Source organism: Pteropus vampyrus, unplaced genomic scaffold, assembly GCF_000151845.1.
Source record: "Pteropus vampyrus isolate Shadow unplaced genomic scaffold, Pvam_2.0 Scaffold85, whole genome shotgun sequence".
Classification (NCBI taxonomy): Eukaryota; Metazoa; Chordata; class Mammalia; order Chiroptera; family Pteropodidae; genus Pteropus; species Pteropus vampyrus.
Window position 1 is genome coordinate 6,024,485 of NW_011888866.1, and position 5,646 is coordinate 6,030,130.

General features: G+C 36.6%; 1 pseudogene; it reads right to left on the minus strand.

Annotated features, from left to right (window-relative positions):
• Positions 1-878: 878 nt before the first annotated feature.
• Positions 879-1,661, minus strand: LOC105294323 (annotated as a pseudogene).
• Positions 1,662-5,646: the final 3,985 nt, after the last annotated feature.

Below are 5,646 nucleotides of genomic sequence, written 5' to 3' on the forward strand. Positions count from 1 at the left end.
GTACAAAGGTAGAAAAAGTCAGTGTACACATATATTCTTTATGTACACAACCTCATTCAGGTATTTTAATATGAAAGATCTAGACATAATATAATTTAAGTGACAATGGCCCCTAAAATTTATTCAAAGTTACTATAATATAATAAACAAAGTAAAAAAAATCTGATATAATTTTAAACTCTGCTCCTTGATTGAAAGCTCGGAGGAACCCATGCTATAATTAGTTGTTAACTAAAGCAAGCATACATGTATTTAATATTTTACCACAATTTCTACCTCTAAATTTAATTCAGTAATTCAAACCAAAAAATAGTATCGCTATAACATTTTATCTATGTCCACTGTGAACTGCTGAGTCCCTATTGCCAGGATTTCTAGATACATTTATTAATTAACCTAAAACTGTAGTCAGATTGAGTAATGTCATTATCTTAAATTATATTTAAATTATCCAAAAATATCCAAAGCAATTTTTCCTAAAGAGAAAAATATTATTTATAGGCAAAGTTTTATTACATACGTCCTTGTAGATTATAATTTGGGAGCATAAAGAAATGTGTCCTTAAAAAAAGTTATTTGAATGGCAGAAAGAGAATCTGAGTCAGCAGCACTACCATGTATGTTAGAATTTAGTTACGTGTTTGGGATCTTTTAAAAGTAGCATTACTAATCCTTCCAGAAGTACAATGAAGAAATCCAAAACAATAGAAACTAATAGGTAATGTTTAGTTCCATATTTTGGACACCTGATCGAATTCACCTCTAAAAGTGTAGATAAAAAATTATATACTCCTTTTCGTGACATTTAATTTCCAAAGCACCAAGGCAAATTAAAGAGAGACCCATCTCTCATTTAATACCTACAGCTATGGCAAAGATTTGCACAGTATCATATAAAAAGTCAAGCAAGTAAAATTACATAGTAAGCAAACTCAAATCATAGTACTTTAAAAAATATAATCATTGGTAATCTTCAGAGAAGACATTGCCTCATTAACATTCTGGTCTAGACGATGATATTCCACTGTTTTGGGACAAAGACCATCACGCCATTTCCTGCTTTGAACCAGAAGGAAAAATCTTCCTTCTGTTGTGATATGTAATGTAAACAACAGCAATGCAAAAATCAAAAATAATAAGATGAAAAATGAAATGACTATATTCCTCTGCTATATTTGAGGATGGGGTCTTAAAAGATCTTACTGTTCGATTTCCAGGTAGCCCCTGTTTCCTTCCAACGCCTCACTGGACTCATCGTCCCTGGGGTTGGTGGTCCAGTCGTAGTCCGGTTCTGTGTAATCTCCCTTGTCTAGAGTGTCTTTGGCGGTGGACGGAGAACTATTCGGCGTGAAGAAGTCTTCCTCTTCCATGCTAGGGTCTTCATTGTTATCAGCTTCCTTTCCGGACAGAGAAATCATAGGTGAGGGATGAGGGGCCGCAGATTCCTCTCCACTTTTCTTTGTACTAGCTGTGGGAGGGAGAGTGATGCTGATCTGGGAAATAGATGGTTTGGTTTCGTTTTCATGAGTTAAAACAGCACTCATATTCGGAGTAGAAACGTCTGGCTTGAGTACAGTTTGGCTCGGTGAAACAGTTGGAGATGGATCACTGGACATGGTGGCGGATGCAACCAAGAACACCAGGGACCAGCGGCCGCGCCAAACCTCTGGGAACCTGGATGCCCAGCCTAGGCAGCAGCTTTGCTTACACAGCCCCAGCCATCCTCCCTTGGGCAACTCTTGAATATATATATAGCTTTGCCCACGTGAAAGGACTTACAAGTAATGACGCTTGGGTGCAATGAGCACTCTTATTGCCCAGATCTTGATGTGAATATCATTATCTATTAAAAAGAAACAAGACTCCTTAGAGACTGGCTGAATCTAGGTCTGGGGAAGGAAAATATAAAACAAATCAGAAATATTTTATAGTGTTAGACGGCAAGGAAAAACTCAAAAAAAAAAAAAACCCACCAATGTTTTCTTACAAAAGCATACAGAATCCATTTTAAAGGGGCTCCCTCTAGCCGATTTTGGGACCCTTTGGACAGCCAAAATAAGTGAGTATAACATTAAATAATAAAAAGAAATTCATGAGACCATAGTAATATGAGAAAGAATGGGAAAAAGAGAGAAAAGGAGAGGGAAAGAGAGTTTTAGAGACAGAGAGAGAGAAAAGTTGGAGAGAAGAAACAGAGAGAGAGATTGGAGGGGGAGGAGAGAGAGAAGAAAGAGAATAAAAGGAAAGCTCATGGTCACAGAAGAATGCTAGCTAACAAATATAGAAGGAGGAACAGAGTAAGACAGTACCTGAAACCCCAACATAATGATGGAGTCAGGTAAGGATCTTCAATGGTTACTAAAATGTTTGGGGGAGAGGTTTTGGGAAACAGTTTATTCATATGGTGTCAAAGTAGTACTTCACAGATTTTACTAGGGACAAAGGAGGAGAAAATATACCTTTGCTCAGTAGAGGTCTGGACATCACCACCTCAACCATTTCAAACTTACCATCACGAATACTGGGACAGTCTGACATTACGTGGTTCCTGGTGTAATGCCATATGAAGAACACAAAATTGCCTGTGAAATGTTCTTGCCAGAGATGTTAAACCTGAATTCGACCAAGTTACCAGACTACATTTCAATGTACAGGAAATATAAGAGCATGTTAAATTTCGTGAGGAAAACAGAGTATGTGAAATGTTCTATAAAATAACTGGTCTCCTCAAAAAGTTAATGTAAATAAAGTTTTAAAAAAAGAAAAAAGAGAAAGATGAGCACTACCCAATATTTTAAAACTTTCAAAGCCAAAAGTGTAAACACTTAAGTGCAAGAATTTGGTACAATGTAGAAATATGAATACAGACTGGATATTAGAGTGTATGGAATTATAATCAATTTCTTAGGTGTGATTATAATATTGTAGTTATATAGAAGAACGTCCTTTTTCTTAGATTCATGGCGATGTATTTAGTGACAAAATGTCATAGATGTCTGCAATTTAAGTGATTGCACACACACAAAAATATTTTTTCCTCCTGCATTTCGTCAGTGGATAAATAAATAGGTTAATAGAAAGATAGATAATAAATGATAGATAGATAGCAACAGACAGAAAGATAAAGCAAACGTGGCAAAATGTTAACAATTGGTGAATCTGGGTGTTAATTCAATTCCTTTATCTTTTACACAGACTTGAACTTTTCAAAATAAAAGTTTAAGGGAAAATGCCTGGCTATAGAACATAAAACCAGAGTCTAGATTTTTATCTTCTAAATCTTTTGTTTTGTAAATTGTAAAATTAAAACCCAAAGAGATTAAATAGCTTGCCTGAGGCTACAATGTTAGCAAACAAGAGAGCTCAGCCTTTTGGTGTTATTTCTACTAGTCTTTGCTGTCTCTTTTGAAAATATGGCTTTTCCATATCAAAATGACTGGGCTCAGGAGGCAGGGCACACATGAGGCCTTGACATTGATTCCCTGTCTCCTCAGGGCTGTGATTTCTCCTACTGATTTGACCTATGCCTCTGGACTGAGGATGCCTTGGCTCTCTCAACAGCCCCTCTCAGTTCCAATCTGCAACAATCAGGGCTTCACTGTCTCCTTGTTTCCTTAACTTGGTTCCTCTCTTGTTCACCTTGCCAGGGCATTTATATTCTTTGGGCTGGTTTTTAAAAAAGCTTACCTGCACTATTGAAACAAATCATAACACAAGCAAATTAGCATAATCATACCTTGGCCATGCTAACTGGCAATCTCAGTTTGAAACAAAAGACTCTTCTCAAGGCAGTAACAACCACCAATCTCTGAAAGGGTAGCTTGAAACACACCAACCTATAAATTAAACCGCCAGGCTGAGTTTGCCCAAAAACATTTTGCAAGGTAGTGAAACAATAAAAAATAAAAATGTTGCCCAATCAGCCCATCTTTCCCAGAAGGAAGGGTGACTTTGGTGGAGATGTTCTATGGAAATCAAACAGACCGCAGAGCTTAAGCCTACTGGGTAGAGAAGTTAAAGCAACTCAAGGATTTTTAAGAAGTTAGGATTGAACTATTTTGCTAGTTCCCTCCCAATCTACCCGCTTGACCGCATTTTTTTTTTAACTTTGCATTTTATTTTTCCTATTCTAATGTGCCTACAATTTATTTTTCTTCTTTGACTGGAACTAAATGATTTTTATTCTTAACGTGCATTAGAAGTTTGGTATAAAAAATTCTAAATACTCAACCTCTCTCCACTGAACCTAGTTGTTGCTTACAATGAACTGCTTTTCAATGAATATTTAATAAAGGTAGCTGTTAAATAAAAATGAATGTTGTATATAAAATTGTGAAATGTTATTTTCTACCTTGTAAAGAAAAAATATATCTGTGTGGAATGTATAATGTATAGTCAAGCTGGAAGACTGTGACAACTTACATGGCGTCAGACACTGAGAGGGCAGAAAACTCTAAAGTCATCAAGGAAAGTTGGAGGGTATTCAACATATTGCAAAATAATCTCCGGAGGTTCAATGTGTTTGCTGAGTAACACAAGGTCCTTGGAAAAACAATCCTGTGGGTTCATATTATTGGCATATTCCCTCCAAAGGAGAGGCATAATTTCTTCTGAATTTATTGGGCTGAGTTTCCCAATTCTAAAATGTTGTGTGTCTGCATATGGCGCTCTAAAATTAGCTTTAAAAGCAAGCATAATAAGCTGCTGGCCTGGATTTTATTTGGTCTGTGCAGTATTTTTAAAAATCAGAAATTTGTACATAAACCCCCAGATTTTCAATTTCTCTTGACATATTGGAAGATCTGGCAACACTGAGCTTTGAACTTTGTAGTTTGCCACAGTCCCCAGAGGTCCTTGTTATCATATATACAGACAGGTTTATTTAAATGGCTGGTTCCTGGAAGCATCTGAATTTGAAATCTATTTTATCCAGCTTCAATTCATTTAGATAAAACAATTTCTTTTGACAAAGATAGATATTTACATCTATATTACATTAGTTTATTTACTCCTCTCAACAACCTTTTGATAAAATTGTAATTATTACAACCACTTTAAAGATATGATTCTGAATCTTGAAGAGGCTGTGTAACTTGCCCATGGTCATATTACCGGAGAGTGGGAATCCTCTCCCGGCGTGTTGTCCAGGTTCTTGATGTCTCAAACAAAGAATTGAGCAAGATATCGAAATACAGTAGAAAATAAAAGTTTTGTTAGAAAGGAAAGTACACTTCCAGAAGTGAAAGCAGGCCTGAGCAAGAGAAGCATGGCTCAAAAGGCCTACTAACAAAGCCTTCGGGGTTTTAAAACCTTTTTTGCTGTGCGTGGTTACTTTTCTTAGAGGAGTGGGCTTCCTTAATTGACAACTAAGATTGACAGGACTCAGTGATTCATCATTTTGCTTTCTGTGTATGTTTGTTCCCAGAATTCAGTCTGTTATAATGATATTAATGAACTTCCGGGCATATGCATCATATTATAATGATGATATAATGAGGCTCAGGTGAGTTGAAGGTTGTTGGGGGTCTTCATTGCACAGGTGCGAGTGACTGGTTTAAACTGGTACCTAAATCTCTGCCTACTGGTGTCTTCGTGTGAGTTTAAAAAAATTCCTTCTGGCTTGCTTAATTGTGGGCGGATTAGGGC